We start from the raw sequence: 26,482 nt of genomic DNA, 5'->3' as shown, positions 1-26,482 counted from the left end.
TAAACCGGTTACTTTTTAGGCATGCAGTACAGCTGTTGTCTCAGGACTGCCCTATTTCCAAGATGCTAGAAATTCCCCTTGCCTCCTTCCTGGGTTGAATCACCTGTTTTCTGAGTACCATAACTTTCTCTTTCTTAGTTTATTCCTTCTTGTTGTGAAGCACATCTTCTAGTAACTTCCTGAGGTGTGAGGTGTGTGAGAGGGAAAATTTTTTGATAACTTGTTAGGGATACTTTCGAATGCAAATAACAGAAAACCTGATGACAGCAATTTTCAAGTTTTTTTCCTTTACCTTTACATAAGAAGCAGTTGTGAGGTAAGCAGTGTGGTAGCTGGTGTAGGGGGTCAGTAACACCTTCAGGGACCCAGGATCTTACTTTTGTTTGTATCTGCCATACTTGCATGTTGACTTTTGCCTTTCTGCTTACTGCCTCATAGTGTCATGATGGCTCCTGTGCCCCTTGGCATTATAAATGTATTCCAGGCAATAATAGGGCAGAAGAGACACAAAGCAGAGCCAGCCACATCTATTTTATCAGAAGAAGAATATTTCCAGAAATCTTTGTAGCAGATTTTCTTGGCCAGACTGTGACACAGGGCCACTGCTAGCTGCATGGGAAGATAGGAGAGTCAAGAGCTGTACACATTGTTGTTTCAAACAAAACCCAGTTCTGTGAGTAAGAAAGAAGGTTGGAATGTGTGTCTGCTATACTTTGCATACAAGTATATATATATATTCCACCCTTGATAGCTTGTTTGTTTAGGTATAAAATTCCGAGGTGGAAGTCATATTTCCTCAGTATTTTATGACATTTCTTCATTGTCACTAGGCCCATTGCTGCTTGAGAATCTGATGGCACTCTCAATCCTTGAATGTAGGCTTTTTTTTTTTCTGGAAGCTTTTATCATCTTCTTTTCATCCCTCATATTTTTACATTTCATGATGATGTACTTTAGCAAAGTTCTTATCAGTGATTGTGCTGGGAACCCTGTGGGCCGTTTCTGTGTGGAAATTCAAGCTGTAAAGATCCAAGATACTTTCTTGTATTATTTCTTCATTTATTTCTTCCTCGCCATCTTTGTCATGCTTCTTCTGAAACTGCTATTAGCTGGATCTCCCAACCTCCTGAAAACATCCTCTCATTTTCTTATCTATTTTTCATCTTTGTATTTTTGTTCTACTTTCTGGGAGAGTTTGTTTAATTACATTTGCCAACCCTGCTATTCAAGTTATTTCTGCTACCAGATATTTAATTTTCAAGAGATGTCTCTTGTTCTATGAATGTTCCTTTTTGTTAGTGTCCTGTTCTTTTTGTATAATGGATGCAAGATTTCTGTGAACTCTTGGAGTGTATTTCTAAGTATTCTTCTGCTTAGTTCTTTCTCATTATTAGCTCTGAGATTCTTCCCCACTCCCATTTGTTATAGTCTCTGACTTTTCCAAATGTCTGAAATTTGTCTCTGTTTTCATTTAATAAGGAGACACTCACATCAGATTGCAAGTTCTCTGGGCTTCAGAAGCGCCAGTTCTGCTGCAGGGACCTTGATGCATCATCGACCTTGTCTGTTTTGTGAGGCTGGTCAGTTTCCCCAAAGAAGAATCCTGCAGCGTCCTGCTGAGGATTGAAGCCTGGCTGCAGGGTCTGTGAGCTGCCTAGGGAACAGGGTTCAAGTGGATGTCTCACCCGTAAGTGTGCTTTCCTTCTTCTTTTCTTTGAATCTTTTTGTTTCCACTTTGGCGCCTTTCTCCCTGACTCTGTCTGGAGTCCCTGAGTACAGCACTTCTCTGCTTCAGTGACCCCAGAAAAGACATCTCCCAGTCTGTAGGAGGGGATAGCCACCTCGCTCTGCTGGCTCCGCAAGGGACCTGGGCCTCTACTCCTTGGATGGTCTCTCAGCCCAGCCTGTATTGACCGTCAGAGATGCCCAGAGCCCCCCATTCCCAAGCCTTTCTGGGATTCTGCTCATCCATGTCACCTTCCTGATGGCTTCCCTGCTCTCCAGGCAACAGCATTCCAGCACTCTCTTCTCTGCTGAGTAGATAACCACTCGTCTAACCTCTTCCATCTTCCAAAGCTTTGTTGCTTTCTCTTACCTGCTGTCATCTTCTCTCCAATTCTTTGGGTTTTTTATGGTGATTATTATCATTCCTTATGGTAGGGTTGCAGGAGGGAGTACCGATGGCCCTGTGGGTCTGCCATGTCCATGGAGCTGCCAGCCCCTGCTGTTGTGACCACACTCCCCAGATGGACATGTTTCCTTTCTCTCACTTCTCATTCAGCTCTTTCTGTTCCTTCCTTGTGGAAACAAACATTACATCCATTTGTAGATGTTTCAAAACTTGCTCTGAAAAATCTATAATTACTTACAGTTAACATAGACCTAATTAGGAAGATGTGCAGTTGTGGAAACTGAAGACTTTTTTTTAAGGAAGGCAACTGATACTGAACCAAGTGGGCTCGCCTCCTGGTGAGTTAAATAAGACTCTACACCAGTGGGAGTTGTCTCACAAAGTAAAGTGTATTTGCAGCAAATAGGAGGCCATGAGGAATCATTTCTAAAGTCATGGCGTCCCCGAACAAAGGGAAGCAGGAACTTTTATTTGGTTGGGAATGAATCTTCAGAAGGAAGAGGCGGGTATTTGCTTGCACAGGCTCAGTTGGAGAACATGCTTCCACTTAATCAGGTCTAAGCTCCTCCTGGAGAGGTCTTTACGTTAAAAATAAGGCAAAGGTCATGGGCACGGCTCTTGTGGTGAGGCTTGGTCAGTTTCAGGATGGCTGGTGGTTACATCTCCTTAACATACAAAAGGAAAAGAAACAACCTGGAAAAACGGTTAGTTGCTTCCAAACCCCGCTTTGTGTTTCTCGAGGCGCCTAGTCCGTGACACAACTGCATCATCTAAAGAAGCTGAGCGTGTTTCTTCCTGGTTTGGGGGTTGCTGTAATGAACTCATTACAGTTGCAAAAAAATTTTGTTTTTGTATCAGAGTCTGTTCCAGAGGCCTTTTTAAGCTAAACTGTTCCTGCAGTAGCTGTGACTTATGAAGACAGGTGTCCCGATGTCTCTTCTGTACCAAATGGCTAGTCCTACAGCCCTGTGGCTGTGCGCCCACTGGGAGCTGTATTAAGCAGCTTTGTAGTCTGTACAGTTCTCTAATTATCAGCTCTCTGGGATGGAGAAAGTGAAGTTGATAGAATCTAGACAGAATGTTTTAGGAAATAGTTTCTGTGCAGTTGTAGTAGCTATTTCTCTATGTGTGTTTGTTCAGTATTTTATTAAACTTCACGCTTTTATAGCAGCACACAGTTACTCAACAAGGCGTGGACTGAGTGCTTTGGCACCAGGAGCTGTTCTCAGAGCTCTGCCTGCACTATCTCATGCAGTCCTCGTGGAGGAGTCCTCAGTCGGTCCTGATGTCGCCCTCACTCTGCAGAGGAGGACCCCTCGGCTTCAGATGATGAGTATCTGCTAAGTGGCAGATGCAGGGCGCTCTCCAGTCTGTCTCATGACAGAGACGGGTCTTAACCGAGCTGTGGGTACTCTATCTTTGGAATAATTATCATGTCTAGAGCAATGAGATTGTAATTTAGGTTGGTTTTTCATAGAATGGCAGTGCAGTTCAAATAAAATTTATTTGCCAATTGAAATGTGTGCATTGAATATCATGCTTTGCGACAGGCTGCCCTTTCAGTCCTCATACTTGCTCCAGCTCATTTTCTGTCCTTTAAGCTTTTATGTCATCGCAAGGCTACAGTAAGAGCTCGGCTTCCAGGCAACTGCTTAAAAAATTGTGCCATCTCCTCAGACTCACTCTGGACCTTCTGTCTGCTCATCCGCTCCTGGGAGCTTGGGCCTCCCTGCTCAGTCTCGATGATCCCTCGATGAACTGTGGTGGGCGCTGCCATGTCTTCCCTCAGCAGGGCATGGTGAGCACTGACCTGCAATCTGACCAAAGGACTCCTTGTTTTGTGTTTTGCTATATTTGTAATGAAAGCCAGGATAGGATTTAAGCATTTCTCATGAGATCTAGGCTCACGTGAATCTGAATGTCATCTGAGAACCTAGTCTTTGTGTTTTGAATCCCAGGTTTCTTGGTAGTGATCTTGGGAGCCTGCATTAGGATGGAGAGTCTGTGTTAAGTCTCCAAGTGCAGCTGCACTCTGGCTCACAGAACAGACGTCCTCCTGAAGTGTGCATACTACGTAATTCTTGAGCTGAAATCATTTTTCCAGCCAATTTCAGTATAATTTGAGATGTGATCATGAAAAAGATGACTATACACAACAGCCTCTGCCTCTTGCTTTTTTTAAATCAATATACTTTTAAAGACTTATTCATGTTGATATATGCGCTTGCTTCATTCCTTTTAATTGAATGACTGAACCATAAATTATGCACTCCTCTAGTGATAAATATCTTTTTTCCCCAACTTTGTGATATTGCCGTGGTGTTGGGATACTTGTACCTGTCTCGTTATACACGGGCGTGAGCTCTAGGGAATCTGTTAGAAAAGAGTGGTTGAGTTGTGGCCAACTTTCTACTTTAATGTATTTTGCTCTATTGCTTTCTAATTGCTTGTACCAATTTACATGCCTGCTTGTTGGGAGTTTTGGTTACCCACATTTTTGCAAACGCTTGGCATTTTCAGATTTTCAAATGTTGCCAAGCTGGACTGAAATATTTCATTGTCCTCATGGGCATTCTCCTGATTACTGGAGAGTCTGAGACTCTTTCTAGGTGTTTATATCGTTCTGTGTGTTTCTTCTTTGAATTACTTATTCTCATCATTTGCCCTTTTTTCTTTGTAAGTTTAGTTCAAGAAATCCTTCTCTCTTTCCTAAGCTCCAAAAGAGATTTTTTATAATTTCTTCTAAATTTTAACTTTCTGCTGTTAATTTTTAGTATAACTGGAATTTATTTTTTCTTGATTGCATGAAGTCAGCATCTATTTTTTCTCTACATACGTGAGATGACCAGTCGTCCTAGTAACATTTATTGAATCCTTTCTCCCTTCTGATAAACACCAGGTGTGGATAGATATGCTTCTGGGTTCCTTGTTCTGTTGGACTATTGATTTATCCTCTTTCCGGGATCATACTGGTTTCAGTATTCTGTACTTTATAGTAAGTCTTAAGAGTTTAGATTGGTTGTCGTGTAGAGGGCAGACACTGAGGTCACCTTGCTGGGGTTTGCATGTCAGCTCTGCCATCTAGTTACTGACCTGTGACCTGGGGAAGGTGATTAACGTGCTGTGTTGTTGGGACTTCCCCAGGATCAGCACCGAGAATCCCATGTCCCAGGAACCCCCTCAGTGCTGGGCACACGGTGATGGTTGGTCACCCTAAACCTCAGGCAAATGATGTCATCTTTTCCCCCAGTGTCTCCCTCTAGGAAATGGTGATGATAATAGTATCTGCCCCCCAAGAGGTGTGGGGAGGATGAATGACATGGTACAGGGAAAGGGCCTGGAACAGCACCTGGCCCATGCTAAGTGCTTAGAAAGTGTTAATTTTCCCTCCTCCTCTCCCGTCCTCTCTTTTAAAATTGTCTTGACTATTCTTGAGTTGTTAGAATTTCATATGAACTTGAGAATCTTCTTGCTAAGTTCTCCAGAATACCCCATGAGAACTTATAGATTAATTTGGGGGAGAACTGACATCCTCATGACATCAAAGCTTCGTGTCATGAATACGGTCATTTCTTTCTTTATATGTTTTCAGTAATATTATTCAATAAGTTTTAAATAATTTCCTCTCTAAAGTTCTTAGACATTTTTGTAAGTTATATTTCAAGGTATTCTAAGTACCTAATAGATTTGTTGTCATTCTGAATGGTGTCACTATTTTAAATTTAGATTTTAACTCTTTAATATGGAAAACTTTAAACATACACAAAAGTGGACAGACTGGGATAATGAGCACACGCGTGTCTGTTACTCAGCTTCCACAAGTTCCAGCTCATGGCTATTCTTGTTTTATCTGTGGAATTATATCTTTTTTCAAAGTTCTAATTGATGTTTTCTTTTCAGTATAAATGAATGTTACTGATTTTTATATTTTGATTTTGAATTCAGCAACCTTGCTCCATTTTTATTAGTTCTAATTCGTTCTCTTATTTTTGTTTTCTATGTCATTAAATTTTGTCCCTTTCTTCTACTTTCCTGGAGTTTTTGCTGTTGTTCTATTTCTATTTCTCCCTTCTCTTGAAAGCTTAGCTCTGTCATTTTCAATCATCCTTCTCTTCTGTTATATCCACAAAGGGGGACATTTCCCCTCCGATTCCTGCTGTCACTGGTGCACGTTTTTAGTTTTGTGTTATCATCCAGTCCAAAATAGTCTATAAACTGCAGTATAACTTTTTGATACTAAGTTATTTAGACACGTTTTGATTGGTGTGTATGTCTGTGTTTTACTTTCCAAAAGCCTGGAATGATGTCAGTTATCTTTGTTCTTGATCTCTGATTTCGGTGCACTGGTGTCAGAGAACGTGATCTGTGTCCTATTGATTCTCATATATTTGGAGTTTTCTTTAGGAGTTAATGCATGGTGAATTTTTGTAAAAATTACATGTGTGTTTGAAGATAACATACATGGGCTAAGTATTGGGTATAGAGTTCTAGATATGTCAATTAGATTAAGCTTGTTAACGGATGTCAAATCTTACATCATGATGAATATTTTTAGTTCAATATTTCTGTCTCTAGAGAGGCTTAAGAATCTAATCTAATTATGGATTTTCCAGTTCTCCTTGTGATTCTGTCCATTTTTTCACGATACATTTTGAAGCTGGTTGTTGATTCCATTCAACTGTGTACAGCTTCAGATTTGTCTAAGACATATATTAGTGTATCACTTTTCTTTTGTTTGATACTTTTCTGGTATATCTTTTCCTATCTCTTCACTTTCAGATTTCCCATTATATTTCACGTGTCTGTTGTAAACAGAATACGCCTGGATTTTTAAAACTTTATAATTACTGCCTTTTAACTACCTAGTTTTATCCACTCACATTTATTGTGACCTTTAATATTTTTGAATTCTTCATCCATTTTATTCTCAATTTACCATTGCTATTTCTAGATACCGTTTCTTTTTTCTGTCGCCTATTATATTGCAGAAGGAGTATTTACACCTGCTTCTCTCCAGGTCTGTTAACTTAGAGGTTATCTATTCTGTTTCCACATTTTGAGTAGTACTGTTAAATTTTTCTGTGTGTGTGTGAGGAAGATCAGCCCTGAGCTAACATCCATACCAATCCTCCTCTTTTTGCTGAGGAAGACTGGCCCTGAGCTAACATCCATGCCCATCTTCCTCCACTTTATGTGGTACACCGCCACAGCATGGCCTGACAAGTGGTGCGTCGGTGTGCCGGGGATCCGAACCCGGCCGCCAGCAGCAGAGCGCGCACTTAACCGCTCCACTATCAGGCTGGCCCCACTACTGTTAAATTTTTAACATTTGTACTTCAGGTAGTAATTCTAAAGGTCGTCAAAACTCTGGCCTCCTCCCAAACAATTCTACAGGCTGAGCATGCTGGAATGCCTTTATCGCTCCTTCCATTTATTATTATTGTTGGTTAGCATTTTAGTTCTACTGTTTTGAAACATCTCTCTCATCAAAACAAACGCAGTGGGGGCCGGCTCCGTGGCTTAGCGGTTAAGTGTGCGCGCTCTGATGCTGGCGGCCCGGGTTTGGATCCCGGGCACGCCCCAAGGCACCACTTCTCCGTCCAACGCGAGGCCGAGTCCCACGTACAGCAACTAGAAGGATGTGAACCTATGACATACAACTATCTACTGGGGCTTTGGGGGGAAAAAAAATGAATAAATAAAATCTTTAAAAAAAAAAAAAAAAAACAAACGCAGTGGGATGGTGGTAGGCTCTGGTTTTGTTTCCCGTAGTCCAGGCCTGTTTTGGTTTATCCAGTGTAACCAGCTCCTCTTCTCCATCATGGCTTCCTGCAAACCTCTTCTGCCTTCTGGATTCAGTTTGCTTCTTATCAAAGTAGTCTTGCATTGAGGTCTCTGAGTAGCAAATTCTCTGTGTCTGTCTGCCTGGAAAATGTTTGTGTTCCCTTTGTCATGAATGTTAGGTTATCTCTGTATAGAATTCCAGGTTGACAGTTATTTTCCTTTAGCTGATATTACCTCTGATATCCTGGCCTCTGCAGTACTGTTGAGAAGTCTGTAATGATTGTTCTTTTGCACTAAACCTGCTTTTTTCTCTGCGTTGCTTTTAACGTTGTTCTTTGTTTTTTTGTGGTTCTGTAGTTTTATTCTTATGTTTTTTGATATAGATTTATTTTTAATTTATGTATATCTGGCCTTGCTGTGCTCCTTGAATCCAATCAGTTATGGAAAATTCTTAGCCATTATCTCTTCAATTACTGTCTTATCCTTATTTTCTCTATTATCTCCTTTGGACTTTTATTATATGTAAGTGGACCTTATCATTCAGTCATCCTGTTTTTAACTTCTCTTTCTCACTCTGCTTTATATTCTGGATGATGTCTCCAAGTCTACATTCCGTTTCACAGTTCTCTCTTGAGCTGTGTCTAAATCACTGTTTAAACTGTCTTTAAATGGACTTACTTTGCATTTTCTAATGTCTTTAATTTTTTTATTTATAGAAGTTTTATTTTGTTCTTTTTCAATCTTGTTAGATCTTTTAAAAATAATGTGCTTTCGTTATCTTCCTTTATGATTCCTATGTATTGTTCTTTGTATTTAAAACTTGTGGACATATATGTTGTTTATCCCTTTCAAATTATTCTATTATCTCTAGCTCTTACGGTGCTGAATTTGTATTATCATACATTATCTCTGTCGTGCCTTGCAGTTTTGAATTGTGAACTCATTTTCAGCTTTTTCCCCTCTACCACTCCCCCCTCCATGGGAGTGCTATGCACCTTGGATTAGGAAAGATCCAGTGGAGCAGAGTTTGTTTACTGATGATAGGTGTTTCAAGGATTTCACTCATATGAGCCCAGTTTTTATGTTAATATCTCATCTTGGGAATTTTATATCCCATAGTTATTGTAATTTTGGTCTTCACACCTATGTGGCAAAGGCTGGAAGTGTTGATTTCTCTTCTGAGACTGCCTAGCTCTCACAAGCTCTCTGGGTAGACATGGCAACCCTGCAGTTTCCCTGGGTCATTTGGTAGAGTTTTTCTAACCCCTCGAACTTGGGAAAGACAGTCCTGCAGGGTCCTGGCTTTATGCAAGGGTCTCAGCCCCACTTCCCTATCTTGTGTATTCCAGATCATAACTCCTGTCATTAAATTACAACTCCTAGACTGAAGGCCTTTGTCTGCTGGGTCTCCTGGATTTCCATGGCGTTGGCAGTGTTAGAGTTCTCTGTCTATGAATTCCCTTTCTATTTATGGATTCAGGTAATTTCCTTTTTTTCTGGTTTAATTGTGTACGTACTATAGGAATTGTCACGTTTAGTTTAGCATTCTTATGTGTTTGCAGTGGGAAGGTTTACTATCTGCATCAGTTCAGTCTACCATGCTTTCAGAACTGGAAGTCCCCCGCATTGATTCTTTGGTTATCTTAGCCAACAAGTTTATTTGCCTGCTGTAATCCCAGATTTGTGCCTGCAGCTGGGGATACGACGGTGAGAAAACAGAGGGAGATGCCGACTTACTAGCATGTAGAGTGCATGGATCCTAAAGATGGACAGAAAATGAGTAGAACCATCTGGCACCCTGATTCTCAGCTTCCAATGGTCCAGAACTTGGTCAGAAAAGCAAGTCAGCAGCTTCTCTGCTGGCATGTTGTCTTTGCCTTGGCAGCTGCAGGGGTGAGATGTGCTAACGATGGAGCCAAGCTGGCCTTTGGGGAGGAAGCCATCCCTATTTCCGTCTCCCTCTGTCTGAGGTAAAATGAGAACAACTGGGAAATACGGCCAGAATACACTCCAAGGAGCTGCTCCCCTGCCAGCGGAGGTGAGCACGGAATTCCATTCTTGTGCTCCTTCCAGGAGTGTGTACTGAATTTGTTCCATCCTTGAAAATTCTAATATAGAGAGCTGATTGTATAATGGGGTGAGCTGATGATTGAAACACTCATCTGCATATCTTTGTCACTTTTGGAATGAACAATATGATCCCATGTAGATTGATTTCTCCACTGACTTATCTAGAAAAATCAGATGTCTGATTTGTCACTAAAATTTGGGTGTGTCAGATTTATTGTACTCAATTCATTAAGTTTTATTTCCAAATTCTTAGTAGGGAAAGTCTGTTCCTTTGAGCACCATTTGTTCAGCTGCAATAGATGGTCCTCCTGAAACTTCTCCTCACAGCTGACACATATTTCAGTCTCTCTTCTCTTTTTCTTGTCTTTGCTCAGCCTTAAACAGTGCTTTCCACCCTTCTTTCATACTCAACGCAACTGAGGGCCAAGTAAGGAAGTGAGTTCAAAGGGGTGGCAGAAGGGACCGGGAACGATATAGTTCAAAAAGCCAAGGCAAGACAACTGTTTTAAAGCATAAAACAATCCCTAATAGAAGCTTCTGCTTCTCTTATGGGCATAAAAGACATCACATAATGAGATTTGTTGGACTTCTCTCCCCTGATGTCACTGTGTGTGGATTTAGTGGGTTGAGGGTGCTGTGTTTTCTCGGGCTTTGGTGATGAAATTGAGAGATGGCCAGGATCATTGCCAGGATTCTGAACCTGGAGTGAGAAGGCCTGACTCGGAGTTCTGACTTGGCCCCTTTATAGCTGTGTGACCTTGAGGAACCTCCTAAATCTTTGTGAACCTCAGTTTCCTTATTTGTCAAAGGAGAAGAAGGATACAGCCTCCCTCACTGGGCTGTGGTGAGCACTGAATGAGGGGAATGTTGGGCAAAGCTTTTGTAACGTAAGGTCTTCCCTTTAGATTGTGCAGGCGGGGCACGTGGTACCGCTGTTCCTTCAGTGACTCAGGTTTGCCCTCTTCTCTTGGAAGGCACAAAGTTCTCGGCGTTCATGAGCCACCCTCCCCTCCTGCTCTTGGTAGATGGGTGTACAAGTTAATCCCAAACGTCAGCAGAGGGTGTGGCAGAGGTGTGGGAGAGCAGGGTGGCTCTGCTCCTTCTCCCACCTTCAATCTCATGTTCAGTCTTTGATTATATTGGTCTAGGGTTAGGGCGTCTCTTTGTTAACCAGGGCCATTCGAGATTGTTCTAAGAATGTCAACTCTTTCAAATATCATTTAGTGATAGCAAACAAAATGATTATTCATTTTCTTCTTCTCTACCCTGTGGGACATACTGTGGGCTCTGCATAAAGGCTGGAGAAAGAACAAATGATGGCAGAGTCCCAGGCCAGAGGCATGAATTTCCCCAGCCCCTAGCTTCCTCTGGCTTCTTAAGAAAGGGAGTTGGGAGGAGAACTAAGAGTAGAATTGCAAGGAAAATAAAATTTAAAGTGCTCATCAGAGTGCTGGGTAGGTGTTAATAAAAATTGCCTAGAAATAGAAATCTCTCACATTCTGTGGGTAAGGCATATCCATAAGCTCTTAACTTTTGTGTTCATTACCAGTTAGAGTCTGTGATTGCCAGTTAGAGGCTCTGCATCCTTGTAGTTCCAATCAATGCACATTTAGAATATTCCAGAATCTGACAGAAATGTCCCACTCTAACCAAATGTTGGTATTTTTTTTTCCAATTTATAGGAAAATAAGTTAACGAAAAGATATGTTTTTCCCTGCTGCCAAGATCATCTCCTGAATATTTCTTACACTTTTCTTTACAATTATACTTTCTTATACGGCTACCATTTCCCCCGAGGTTCAAAGACACAAATGAATTTTCAAAAAAGTCCACTCATTCTTAGTTCAACACATTATCAGACAGTGCTCAAGGGCTCCTAGTTACAGTTTTACCTGCATACCCGGACAATAGTCATATTACCCCACGGTAATTGCACTTACTTTGATGACAGAATTGAGGAATTCCATAAAGGAGTTTTTGCCTTTGTGATTTCCGTGTGCCAGCACTGTTCCAAGGGCTCCCGTGCATTCTCAGTCCATCCTCACCATGCACCTGGGAGGTGGGTACTAGGATCACTCTCTTTTTCAGATGTGAAAGCCAAGGTTAGGAAGTTAAACTTGCACAACGTCACGCAGCTAGCAGGTGGCACAGCTGAGATTCTGCACCTGAAGAACTGGACAAGTAGGAGATAGAGAAATGGAACATATGCTGCTAACGGCAATAGCGATGACACCAGCAACGAACCTCACATTCAACAGGCGCTGGCCTAAGCCATTTTCATGAGTTCTCTCATTAAAGTCTCACCACAGCCCTGGGAGATGTGTGCCATTATTACTTCCATTTTGCAGAAGTGGGGACCAAGGCATAGAGAACTTGCAGGCTGCTTCAGTCCCCCCTTCTTCTAAGAGGCTGAGCTAGGACCAAACGGGACGGTTGATTTCAGAGCCCACGTGATAAACCCCTGGGCTGCTGTGGAAAGAGCCATGACTTGCAAGTGCCCTTCCAGACTTGGAACCCTCTGCAGCTCTCCCATCTCGTGTTGCTCTTGGGCCATCGGGGTTTGAGAAGAGCACAGCTCATCTTTCCAGGATGGCACTGAGGTGGAGCAATAGTGAGTGTGTCACTGGGTAGATCTCGGGGACTTTTCCTGTGGGTGGGCCCTGCCTCTCAGGGATTGACAGGGAAGACAGGAAAATGGGGGACCCATTTTCAGGGTCCAACCTCTTTGACCCTTTGTTCCTGCCTTAAAGGAACATGTAGACTTAGCTAAAATATGTTTTCTCTGCGAGGGAAACTTACGGTTTAATAAGTATACTGTCCTCTGTTCTCTCTCACAAATAAAGGACAGGACTCCCTTTTATCTGTGATGGCTATAGAAAATATTTAGATTATAAATGCACATGCATGAATGTATTTGTTATCTACAGCTGTGTATCAAATTACCACAACTTAGTGGCTTAAAGTAACACACATTTACGATCTTACTTTCTTTTGGGTCAGGAATGTTGGCACAGCTGAGCTGGATCCTCTGGGTCAGCTTCTCACACAGGCTGCATTTCAGCTGTCAGTTGGGGCCGGGCACCCTCATCTGAAGGTTGAACTGGGAAAGGATCTGCTTCCAAGTTCACATGGTTATTGGAAGAATTCGGTTCCTTGAGAGCTGTTGGCTGAGGGTCTCCATTCCTAGCTGGCTGTTGGCTGGAGGCCTCCCTCATTTCCCTAGGAAGTGGGCCTCTCCAACAGAGCAGCTTGCTTCATCAAAGCAAGCACACCGAGAAGGCAATAGAGAGAGTCTGCTAGAAAGGCAAAAGTCACAAGTTTTTGAAATCATGAAAGTTATTCCCATATTCTGTCGGTTAGAAGGAAGTCACCAGGCCAGCCCCCTCTCAAGGGGAGGAGCTTGCACAAGAACATGAATACCAGGAGGCAGGGGTCTTTGAGAACCGTCTTAACAGTCTGTCTACCACAATGAGTTAATTAGATAACCAGCATTGTTAGTAGCAGGTATGGCTTTGACATCTGGAAGCTTCTGTTTGCAGAAGTATCAGCTTACCATGTACAGGCATCAGAATTAGTAGCAGCGTCCTATTAGTGAGGTGGTTGTGTGTTTCTGCCTTTTTGTTCCTTAACTGTTCGACTAAGTGTTCCATGCCCCTTTTCATTGCAGAGTTCTTTCCCTCCGCCTGACAGTTCTTCCCCTACCTTAAGCTCCAACACTTGGCCTAACCCCTACTTAGCTTAGACATCACCTCTTCAAGGTATTGCATTCTTCGTCTTGGCCACCTCAAGTCGAGGAGAGGTCCCCGTGTTAAGTGCGCTCCAAGTGCTATTTCTCCTGTTTGTCTCCCTGGTTAGAATTCAAGCTCCAAGGTGACAGAGACCATATCCATCTTTCTCTTGTCCCTAGCGCTTTGCAGGTCACAGCTGCTCAATAAATAAATATTCACGTAATGAGTGAAGAGTCCCCCTTCATGTGCTTCTTTTTCTTTTCAACAAATGTGGCTCACTAAAGCTCTACTTTTCACTTAAACTTTTCATTTCCACATCTGGAAAATCTTTTTTAAAAAGACCATGTGTCCTAATATTTGGTATGAATAAGGTAGTTAGTATCTGTGAGTGACTCGAAAGGAACATCTCTAGGGATTACTATGAAACTCGACTGTGAATGTTATTTTTATACTGAGTAGAAAATGTGAGCTGATAACTGAATAGAAATCAGAAGACGTCGCCAGCAGTGTTAGCTTGTTCCTGTGATTCCCTGAGAAGCACCCGGGGTGGGGGTGGGCATGGACAAGTCTGTGCTGGTTTGGGTTTGGGGTTTCTCTCCCTAGTATGTGGTGACCTCGTGAAGGTAAACTTAACTGTATGTTCCTGTTTTTCTTTTCATTCCCTCCCCCTCCATTTTAAAATTCTGAAGTGATTTTGACCCACGTAACTCAAAATTCAGTTGCGGGATAAAATGACTCTTTCTAAAACAGAGCTCAACCTCAGCAACCACAAGAGCAACAAGAACCAAAAGCCACAAAACCTCACATCAGGCTCATTTGCAAATCACCAATTTTACTTTGTTTTATGTTGTTTCCTTACATTGACCTTGGTCATCCTTTATTTATGTCCATGTTGGATGACTTCAGTCATTTGGGGGAAAATGTTTTTATATACAAAAGTTTGAGAACATCAAAGCTTATTATTGATAAACTCACAGTGATTTTAAAAGTACATTCTTAAGGTTGTGCCCTGTTTATTTTTATAACACATTTTTCTCTTGGTGGTTTACAATTGGTCCTTTGTAGAAACAGCACAAAAACTAAACCCAAAAAATGGCATGTTGAAGTAGGTTATCAAAGGAATAGTGACATGCATGTTACTGAAGTGTTTTAATATAAATAAGAACCAGGTGGCCTAATTAGGTATAGTCCTGGGAGTATGGACTGTTTAGGTCCACAAATTAGCATGACCACTCTCTTCGTGTGTGTGTGTGTGGAGAGAGAGAGTGCTGATTTTGATTTCCTGATATTTATCAAGAACTTACATCTATATTTATGAGATATTGGTTTATAATATTTTTCTTGTTATTTTCTTCCCTGGTCTTTGTGTCTGGGTTATATTGGCCTCGTAATAAGAGTTAGGAAGGTTTTCCTTCCTCCTGTATTGTTATTATTTTTCTCGTAAATGTAATGAATTCATGAATGTAGCCATCTGGGCTTGGAGAAGTCTGTGTGTGTGTGAGTGAGTGTGTGTGCTGGTGGGGAGAGTTCATCATTGACTCAATTTCTTTAACAGATACAAGGCCATACAGATATTTCTCATTGCGTACCAGTTTTGGTGTTTTGTGTCTTTCAAAGAATATGTCCATGTCATCTGAGTTAACAAAGTTATTGGCATCAAATTTTTCATAATACTTTCTTATTTTAATACTCATATTACCCATAATAATGTCCCTCTGTTTAATTCCTGAAATTGGTAAATCATGTTTGCTCTCAGTTTTTCTTTCATCTTGCTAAGAATTTAACAATTTTATCAATTTTGCAAACAATGTGGGTTTCAAAGATTTTCTCTTTTGCTTCTTTTCTATTTCAATCATTTCTACCCTTTAGTATTTCTTCCCTTCTACTTTGTCTTTGATTTGCTCTTTGTTTAGTTTCTTGTGATGAATCCTTAGATTATTGACATAAAACCTTTCTCCTTTTCCCATATAAGCATTTGAAAATATAAATTTTCCTGTAGGCACATATTTAGCTGCATATTACAAATTATTATAGGCTGTGTTTTCATTATCATATAGCTCAAAATATTAAAAAAGTTTTTTCTTGAAATTTTATTCTTTGACTTATGGCTTACTTAGGAATACATTGCTTAATTTCCACATATTTGAGGATTTTAAAAGATATCTTTTTGTTTTTAATTTCTAATTTAATTTTCTTATAATCAGAGAATATATTCTTTATGATTTTCATCTTTAAATTTGTTGAAACTTTTTTTATACACCAGCTTATAGTTTCTTTTTTTTTTTTTAAAGATTTTATTTATTTATTTATTTATTTATTTTCCCCCCAAAGCCCCAGTAGATAGTTGTATGTCATAGCTGCACATCCTTCTAGTTGCTGTATGTGGGACGTGGCCTCAGCATGGCCAGAGAATCGGTGCGTCGTTGCGCGCCTGGGATCCGAACCCGGGCCGCCAGCAGCAGAGCGCGTGCACTTAACCGCTAAGCCACGGGGCCGGCCCAACCAGCTTATAGTTTCTACTGGTGAATATTCCATAAGCACTTGAAAGGAATGTGTGTCTTGCAGTTGTTGGAAGGGGTGGTCTTCTGTAAATGGCACAGTTGGTTGATGGTGTTATCAAATCTTCTGTAAGCTAACTGATTTGTTTATCATTTCTGTCAATTACTGGGAAAATAGTACAACCTTTAACTAGTGTTGTCAATCCATCTATTTTTCTTTTCATTTCTATCAGTTTTCTTCATGTATTTTGAAACTCTGGTTAGGTTTATGCACATCTAGGATTGTTGGGTCAGCTTGATGAATTGACCCCTTTATCACTGTGAAATGTCCTCTTATCTCAGTTGGTAATTCTGTCTTTAAGTCAACTGGGACTGATATTAACATAGGCACCCAAGTTTTCATGTTTAGTGTATGTATTTGTGTGCGTGGAGTATCTTTTTCCATTTTGTTTCTTCTGCTTTCAACCTGTGTCTATGTATTTATGCTTAAAGTGCATTTCTTATGAACAGTAAATCGCCTTGCATTTTAATTTATTCTGAGGGTCTCTTCCTTTAAAATGGAATGTTTAATTCAATTATGTTTGATCTAATTATTCGTATGGGGAGTCAAGCTCATTATCTTGCTGTTTCTTTTATATTTGCTCAATATGTTTTTTTCCTTTTCCTCTTTTCTTTTGGATGGAGTAGTTTTAGTATTCCATTTTTTAAAGCTATATTTCTTAATTTGATTATGGTTATTTCGTAGTGGTTGCTACAGGGATTAGAATATATCTCTAACTTTATATGGTTATCATAAGAGTAATAGAAAGGGGCAGGCGTCCTGCTGTGAGACACAGAGAGGCTGCGTGAAGTTAGTGTGGTACCAGTGTTTTCACCCAGTGGTTTTATAGTTTTAGTTTTTTTACATTTAAATCATTGGTTTAGCTAGCATTTAGTTTTACATAAAGACTGAGAATAAGAATCCATTTTGTTTTCAGATGGCTACCCAGTGTGACACTATTTTATTTCAGTTGATTCGAAATGCTACCTTGATTGTATACTAAATTTTCATATATCTTTGGTTTAGTTTCCTCACACTCATTCACTTTTATTGATCTGTTTATCTACGGACTAGCACTGTATGCCTAATAATTTTTTCTTGATAGTCCTAATATCTGGTAGATCTAAACCCCTTACACGGTTCTTTCAGAATTTTTCTGTACCGTCTCGTCTATTTTCCATATAAGCTTTAGTTTCTAAAAGAAATCTCAATACACATGATCAGGATTGCATTAAAATTGCAGATAAACTCAGAGAGGAGGAAGCACCTTCTGGAATTTGTGCTGAGTGTTGCAGGTTGCCTTCCAGAGGCTGTATTCATTTATGGTCTTTCCCGCCTTCTGTCTGAAGCCTCTTCATCACTAGCTGGTGGCATTATTGTTGTCAATTATCGTGACATTCTCTTTGCCAATTTTCTAAGTTAAAATATTTTAATTCACATTTTAAATTTATTGGTGGGGTTTTAAGAGTCTAATAGGCAACACAACCCTCCCCTTAGATTCAGAACTAATTGATTACTCAGGATGCTGAATGTTAGAGATCAGACTATCAGTCATCCCTGGAAAGCTGATTGGAGAATTTGGCTTTCTGTCTGTGGCCGGGTGGGCTTGGTGCTACTTCACTCCCAAATTTGAGAGTCATTAATCCTGCTGGACAATATCAGATATTGCCTTCCAGGGTCGCTACCCTTAACATACGGCAGAGGACAGACAGAATGAATGCCCTGTACACAGATCCAAGAAGAGGGGGGAACCCAGAGGTAACTGAGCCAGGATACCCAGTTCCTCCTCCTAATCTCTTCTGCAGAATGTGAAACCAAGGAGGGCAGCCCCAAACCAAATTCCAGCTGACCATCCAGCCAGTTTGTCAGCCTGTGAAAAGGAAACGTAAGAAGAGAGTCCAGATTTAAGGCCATAGGATGGGGAATGGAGAAACATATAGGAGAGAAGAGGCGTCAAGCAGAACATAGAGTGTCCAAGGAAACTTCCGTGAGTTGAAGGAGACCACCACAGTTTTCTTCAAAATAATTCATTGATTTTTTTATTGATGTTTTAATAGTTTATAACATTGTGAAATTTTGGGTTGTACATTTTTGTTTGTCCGTCACCATATATATGTCTCCCTTCACCCCTTGTGCCCACTCCCTACCTACCCCCATTGCCCCTGGTAACCACAATACAGTTTTCTCTGTCCATGTGTTGATTTATATTCCATATATGAGTGAGATCATACAGTGTTTGTCTTTCTCTTTCTGGCTTATTTCACTTAACATGATACCCTCCAGGCCCATCCATGTTGTTGCAAATGGGACGATTTTGTCTTTTTTTATGGCTGAGGAGTATTCCATTGTATATATATACCACATTTTCTTGATCCAGTCGTCAGTCGAGCGACACTTAGGTTGCTTCCACTTCTTGGCTATAGTGAATAAAGCTGCAATGAACATAGGGGTGCATAAGCCTCTTTGGATTGTTGATTTCAGGTTCATTGGATAGATTCCCAGTAGTGGGATAGCTGGATCATAGGGCATCTCTATTTTTAATTCTGTGAGGAATCTCCATACTGTTTTTCATAGAGGCTGCACCAGTTTGCATTCCCACTAGCTGTGTATGAGGGTTCCTGTTTCTCCACATCCTCTCCCACATTTGTTGTTTTTTTGTCTTGGTGATTATAGCCATTCTAACGGGGGTGAGGTGATATCTTAGGGTTGTTTTGATTTGCATTTCCCTGATGAGTAATGATGTTGAACATCTTTTCATGTGCCTATTGGCCATCTGTATATCTTCTTTGGAGAAGTGTCTGTTCATTTCCTCTGCCCATTTTTTGATCGGGTTGTTTGTTTTTTTGTTGTTCAGTTGTGTGAGTTCTTTATATGTTAGGGAGATCAACCCCTTGTCAGATGTATGTTTTGCAAATATTCTCTCCCAGCTGGTGGGTTGTCTGTTCATCTTGATTCTGGTTTCATTTGTCTTGTAGAAGCTCTTTAATCTGATAAAGTCCCACTTGTTTATTTTTTCTTTAGTTTCCCTAGTCTGGGTAGGCATGTCATCCGAAAAGATTCCTTTATGACCAGTGTCAAATAGTGTGTTGCCTATATTTTCTTCTATGAGTTTTATAGTTTCGGGTCTCACCTTCAGGTCTTTGATCCATTTTGAGTTAATTTTTGTGAATGGCGATAGCAGATGGTCCACTTTCATTCTTTTGCAAGTGGCTGTCCAGTTTTCCCAAGACCATTTATTGAAGAGACTTTCCTTTCTCCATTGTATGTTCTGAGCTCCTTTGTCGAAAATTAGCTGTCCGTATACGTGTGGTTTTATTTTTGGGCTTTCAGTTCTGTTCCATTGATCTGTGTGTCTGTTTTTGTACCAGTACCATGTTGTTGTGATTACTATTGCTTTGTAGTATGTTTTGAAGTCCGGGATTGTGATGCCTCCTGCTTTGTTCTTTTTTCTTAGGATTGCTTTAGCTATTCGGGTGTTTTGTTGCCCCATATGAATGTTAATATTCTTTTTCTATTTCCGTGAAGAATGTCATTGGGATTCTGATTGGGATTGCATTGAATCTGTAGATTGCTTTAGGTAATATAGACATTTTAATTATGTTTATTCTTCTAATCCACGTGCATGGGATATCTTTCCCTTTCTTTGTGTCATCATGGATTTCTTTCAGTAATGTCTTGTAGGTCTCATTGTATAGGTCTTTCACCTCCTTGGTAAGATTTATTCCTGGGTATTTTATTCTTTTTGATGCAATTGTAAATGGTATTATCTTTTTGAGCTCTCTTTCTGTTAGTTTGTTATTAGCATACAGAAATGCAACTGATTTTTGTAGATTCATTTTGTACCCTGCAACTTTGCTGTAGTTGTTGATTATTTCTAATAGTTTTCCACCAGCTTCTTTATGGTATTCTTTAGGGTTTTCTATATATAAAATCATGTCATCTGCAAATAGTGAGAGTTGCACTTCTGCGTTACCTATTTGGATTCCTTTTATTCCTTTTTCTTGCCTAATTGCTCTGGCCAAAACCTCCAGTACTATGTTGAACAGGAGTGGTGAGAGTGGGCAGACCTGCCTCGTTCCTGTTCTCAGAGGAATGGCTTTCAGTCTTTCCCCGTTGAATATGATGTTGACTGTGGGTTTGTCATAAATAGCCTTTATTATGTTGAGGTACTTTCCTTCTATTCCCATTTTGTTGAGAGTTTTTATCACAAATGGATGTTGTATCTTGACAAATGCCTTCTCTGCATCTATTGAGATGACCATGTGGTTTTTATTCTTTGTTTTGTTGACATGATGTATGACGTTGATTGATTTGCGGATGTTGAACCATCCCTGCGTCCCTGGTATAAATCCCCCTTGAACATGGTGTATGGTCTTTTTAATGTATTGCTGTATTCGGTTTGCCAATATTTTGTTGAGGATTTTTGCATCTATGTTCATCAGCAGTATTGGCCTGTAACTTTCCTTCTTTGTATTGTCTTTGTCTGGCTTTGGTATCAGTGTGATGTTGGCCTCGTAGAATGATTTAGGAAGTGTTCCATCTTCCTCTATTTTTTGGAATAGTTTGAGAAGGATGGGTATTAAATCTTCTTTGAATGTTTGGTAAAATTCACCAGAGAAGCCATCTGGTCCTGGACTTTTATTTTTTGGGAGGTTTTTGATTACTATTTCAATCTCTTTACTTGTGATTGGTCTATTCAGATTCTCCATTTCTTCTTGGTTCAGTTTTGGGAGGTTGTATGAGTCTAAGAATTTATGCATTTCTTCTAGATTGTCCAATTTGTTGGCATATAATTTCTCATAGTATTCTCTTATTTTCCTCTGTATTTCCGTGGTATCCATTGTAATTTCTCCTCTTTCATTTCTAATTTTATTTACTTGAGCCTTTTGTCTTTTTTTCTTAGTAAGCCTGGCTAAGGGTTTGTTGATTTTGTTGATCTTCTCAAAGAACCAACTCTTTGTTTCATTAATCCTGTCTACTGTTTTTTTTTGGTCTTAATTTCATTTATTTCTGCTCTGATTTTTATTATTTCTCTCCTTCTGCTGACTTTGGGCTTTGTTTGTTCTTCTTTTTCTAGTTCTGTTAGGTGTAATTTAAGGTTGCTTATTTGGGCTTTTTCTTGTTTGTTAAGGTGGGCTTGTATCACTATGAGTTTCCCTCTCAGGACCGGTTTTGCTGCATCCCATATGGTTTGGTATGGCATATTTTCATTTTCATTTGTTTCCAGATAGTTTTTGATTTCTCCTTTAATTTCATCAATGATCCATTGGTTGTTCAGAAGCATGTTGTTTAATCTCCACATTTTTGTCACTTTCCCAGTTTTTTTTGTGGTTCATTTCCAGTTTCATAGCATTATGGTCTGAAAAGATGCTTGTTATGATTTCAATCTTCTTAAATTTATTGAGGCTTGCTTTGTTTCCCAACATATGGTCTATCCTTGAGAATGTTCCATGCATGCTTGAGAAGAATGTATAGTCAGCTGTTTTTGGATGCAGTGCTCTGTATATGTCTACTAGGTCCATCTCTTCCAGTTTTTCATTTAAGTCCACTGTTTATTTATTGACTTTTTGTCTGGATGATCTATCCATTGATGTAAGTGGGGTATTAAGATCCCCTACTATTATTGTGTTGTTGTTAATGTCTCCTTTTAGGTTTGTTAATAGTTGCTTTATGTACATTGGTGCTCCTATGTTGGGTGCATGTATATTTATAAGTGATATGTCTTCTTGGTGGAATGTCCCTTTTATCCTTATATATTCCCCTTCTTTGTCTCTCTGAACTTGTTTTATCTTGAAGTCTACTTTGTCTGATATGAGTATGGCAACACCTGCTTTCTTTTGTTTGCCATTAGCTTGGAGTATTGTCTTCCATCCTTTCACTCTGAGCCTGTGCTTGTCTTGAGAGCTGAGATGTGTTTCCTGGAGGCAGCATATTGTTGGGTCTTGCTTTTTAATCCATCCTGCCACTCTGTATCTTTTGATTGGAGAGTTCAATCCATTTACATTTGGGGTAATTATTGATATATGAGGGGTTAATGTTGCTGTTTTGTCACTTATTTTCTGGTTCTTTTGCATTTCCTTTGTTTCTTGTCCCATTTGTTTTGGACTGCCAATTCAGTTTGGTTGTTCTGTCTTATGACTCTTCTAGTTTTCTCTTTGTTTATCATATGTGATTTTGTTTTGATTATTTGTTTAGTTGGTACCTTGAGGTTTGTGTAAAAAATCTTGTGTATGAGATAGTCCATTATCTGATGGCCTCCTATTTCCTTATACTAAGTCAATTAAATCACTTTCCTCTTCCCCTTCGAAGTCGTTCTTGTTATACCTTATTCTATCTTGTGTTGTGTGTGTGTGTGTGTGTGTTTACAGTGATGAGGTTAAATTTATTTTTGGTGAATTCCTTCCTTTGATCTTTGATTTTGGTATTTAAGTGGTTGCTAACCTATTCCGGTAAAGATCTATTTTTCTGAGTTTGTCTACCTATTTTTCTCCTCGCTCCAAGCTTTGTATTCCCTTTCTTTTCTTTTTTTCAGGCCTGAGGGCCTTCTTGTGTATTTCTTGTAGTGGGGGTCTCGTGGCCATGAACTCCCTTAGCTTTTGTTTATGTAACTTTCCCAAGTTACTATTTCTCCATAATATTTGAAGGATATTTTTGCTGGATAGAGGATTCTTGGCTGAAAGTTTTTGTCTTTCAGTATTTTGAATATATCTTTCCAGTCTCTCCTAGCCTGTAAAGTTTCTGTTGATAAATCCGCGGAGAGCCTGATGGGAGTTCCTTTGTACGTTATTTTTTGTTTTTGTCTAGCTGCCTTTAATATTGTTTCTTTGTCATTGACTTTGGCCAGCCTTACCAGTACATGTCGTGGAGTGGGCCTTTGCCTGTTGACGTATTTAGGTGACCTATTGGCTTCACTTACCGGTATTTCCTGCTCCTTCCCCAGATTTGGGAAGTTCTCAGCTATTATTTCCTTGAATAGGCTCTCTGTTCCTCTTTCCTTCTCTTCTCCCTCAGGAACACCTATAATTCTTATGTTACATTTCCTAATAGAGTCAGATATTTCTCAGAGACTTTCTTCATTTCTTTTTAGTCTTAGTTCTCTCTCCTCTTCCATCCTCAGCATATCTGTATTCCTATCCTCTATAATGCTAATTCTTTCCTCCATGTTGTCAGCTCTGTTCTTTAAAGATTCCAGATTCTCCTTTATCTCCTCCATTGTGTTCTTCATCTCCATCAGTACTGATTGGTTTTTCTTTATGATTTCAATCTCTTTTATGAAGAAACTCCTAATCTCATTGAATTGTTTGTCTGTGTAGTCTCGTATTTCGTTGAGTGTTTTTATGATAGCTATTTTGAAATCTCTGTTGTTTAGGTTATGGATTTCTGTGTCTTCAGGGTTGGTTTCTGGGTGCTTGTCATTTTCCTTCTGGTCTGGTGATTTCATGTACCTTTGCATTGTGGTTCCTGTATTGGCTTTGTTTTTCCTCATCCTGGAAATATCTGGTTGCAATTTCCACCCACCGCCACCGTGTCCGGGTAAAGGGCTGTGTAATCTGAGCCCCCTGCGCTCTGCCTCAGCTGTTTGCTGCGATCCACCGGTCGCTTGGTCTGGTCTGGTCGGCTGAGCTGCAGGGTCCGGTTTGCTGCGGGGGGAGGCTCTCTTTTTTGCCCACTGGGTCCCTGGTGTGGGACGCTTCTCATTCGCCCCTCATTATCTGCTCTCTGGGGTGCTCAGATGTTGATGGTACCCCGTAGCAGTTCTGAGTCCTCTGTGTGGGAGTTTCCCACTGGCTGAGAAAGCCCAAAGAGCTGCAGTTTCCCCGCAGAGGGCGGCCCCTCCCCCCTCTCTGGGAGCCACACGGACTGGGATCGCTGATCTTATGGGGAGGGAGAGGAGTTCTCCTTACCTCTCCCCACTTCTTCCAGGGGCCCAGCATGTTCCACTCTCAGATGTGCAGCAGTCTGGATCTTTCCGATCTTGCTTTTCACTGTCTAGGATTTCGTTGTTGGTCTGTGACTGTTCCTTTTGTTGTATCTTATCCTGGGAAGAGTTTATGGGAAGGCTCACTCCGCCATGATGCTGACGTCACTCTAATTCATGGATTTTTTGTTCTGATAATAGAAGTAATGCATGGTCCTTGATAGAAAACTTTGAAAATAGAGGGTATTAGCTGTAGAAGCCTTGGACAATGCGGAGTTTTATGGTAGACCAGGTGAGAGATGATAAAGACCCTGTTGTGGGCTGAATCTTGACTCCCTAAAATTCCTATGATGAGATCCTAAGCCCCTGTACCTCAAAATGTGACTGTATCTGGACCTAAGGTTTTAAACAGGTAATCAAGTTAAAATGAGGTCATTAGGGCAGGCCCTCATCCAGTATGACGGGTGTCCTTATAGGAAGAAGAGAACAGCACACAGATACACAGAAGGAAGACCTTGTGGAGACATAGTGAGAGGGCAGCTGCCTACAGCCAAGAAGGCTTCAGAAGAAAGCAACCCTGCCAACACCTCGATCTTGGCCTCCCAGCCTCCAGAACTGGGAGAAATGACTTTCTGTCGTTGAAGCCCCTAGTCTGTGGTACTTTGTAATGGCAGCCCTAGCAAACAATGTAGAAGCCAACCTTGGACAGCGGCAGGGATATGGAGAGAAGAGACAGATGGAAAATATTCTTAGGAGGTAAATCAGCACGCCTTGGTGACCAACTCCACGTGGACACTAGGGGTGTGGAGTAGTCTAGGATCATGTTAGTTTCTCATCTTGGCTGGCTTGATGGATGGGGTGTCACCACAACTAATCAGCCGAGATGGAGAGTCGAAGGGGAAGAGTCAGTGTTTGGACATGTTGAGTTGGAGATGTGTGAGGGATGCTCAGTGGAGAGTCCAGCGGCCAGTGGCAGTACTGTCCAGATCGAGCCAGAGGGCTGCAGGAGAGCACAACAGCACGTTGGCGTGAGTGGAGGTCATTCTGCAAGGAGACGAGGTAGCCTGGGCGCAGAGCCACTGGGGGAGGACAGACCCTGTTCAGGCTGACATCCCTTCGCATCCGCGAGGAAGGGCCCGTTGTTCGTTGTGCTGATGGTCTGCATCGCAGCTGCTGACATTTATTAGGTTGATTCCAAAATATTGTCTGTCTCCTCTAATTTCTCTTTCAACCCATTGTTTAAAAAATTCCCAAGAGAGGCACAGACAGACTACTCCTCAAATGCTAAATCGGTCAAATCAGGGGGAAGGCTGTCTCCTGAACCTACCCCCGTGATGATCTGGTACATATGGTGCTTAGTGGGCTGACTTCCAGGCTCCACCACGAGTGCAGGTAAGTGTGGAGCTGGGTGAGCAAGCAGTGGGCCGTTTGGCTTTTAGCCATAAATTATTCTTACCTCTTTGTACCCTGCTGGCCTCCATACTATAAAAATCTTTCAGTTTGAAAAATGCATACCAACATGTGTTGGAAATGTGTGCCAATGCAAATCTCTCTTCTATGAATAATGATATTATTATTATTGTATTAATGGTGCTATCTAGCATATATTACAGGATTACTGTGCATCGGACACTACACTGTATGGTTTCTCTTAAAATAAATAGCTTTCCACTAAGATGTGTGGTTCTTAAACTGTGGAGGATACAACATTTTCCAATAGTTTTATGTTTAAAAGTGCAGGCTCTGCATTCAGGTTGCCTGGGTTAGAGTTCTAATTTCCTCAGTTATTAAACTAGAGGCATCCTGGGCAAGCTACTTAACCTTTCTATGTGTCAGTTTCTCCATCTGCAATAGATCTTCCTCCCAAGTTTATTGTGAGGGTCAAGTTTAATACATGCGGAAAGCACTTAGAACAGGGCCTGAATGTAGGAAAAACTCAGTAAACATTAGCTGTAAGCAATCTCCATATATGAGTATTCCAGGATTTTTTATGCCTCAAATTGTTGTTGGGAAATAAAAAATAATATCTCTATAATTAAAAGCCAACATCTTTGGGCCTCAGTTGTTCATTTAAACCCAAAGTTTTCATATTTGTCTAATATTCTACAAAACATCTGCACCAACTCTTTTGTGCTTTTCCACGTGCATCGCTCAGTCACCACTCTGCATGAACACCAGACCAACTACCTGCACGTTTCTGTTGGAGAAATGGTTTCCTTCTCTGAAAAAAGAACATGCCTGTGTCATCTCGTTAGTATGACATGTTTGGGGTTCCAGCAAATTTCTTTACGGCATTTTAATCACAGAGGTTTT

Source organism: Ceratotherium simum, chromosome 15, assembly GCF_057802395.1.
Source record: "Ceratotherium simum simum isolate JZ-2026a chromosome 15, ASM5780239v1, whole genome shotgun sequence".
In the NCBI taxonomy this organism is placed as follows: domain Eukaryota; kingdom Metazoa; phylum Chordata; class Mammalia; order Perissodactyla; family Rhinocerotidae; genus Ceratotherium; species Ceratotherium simum.
The sequence above is the reverse complement of the archived record's forward strand: the minus strand, read 5'-3'. Positions refer to the sequence as shown.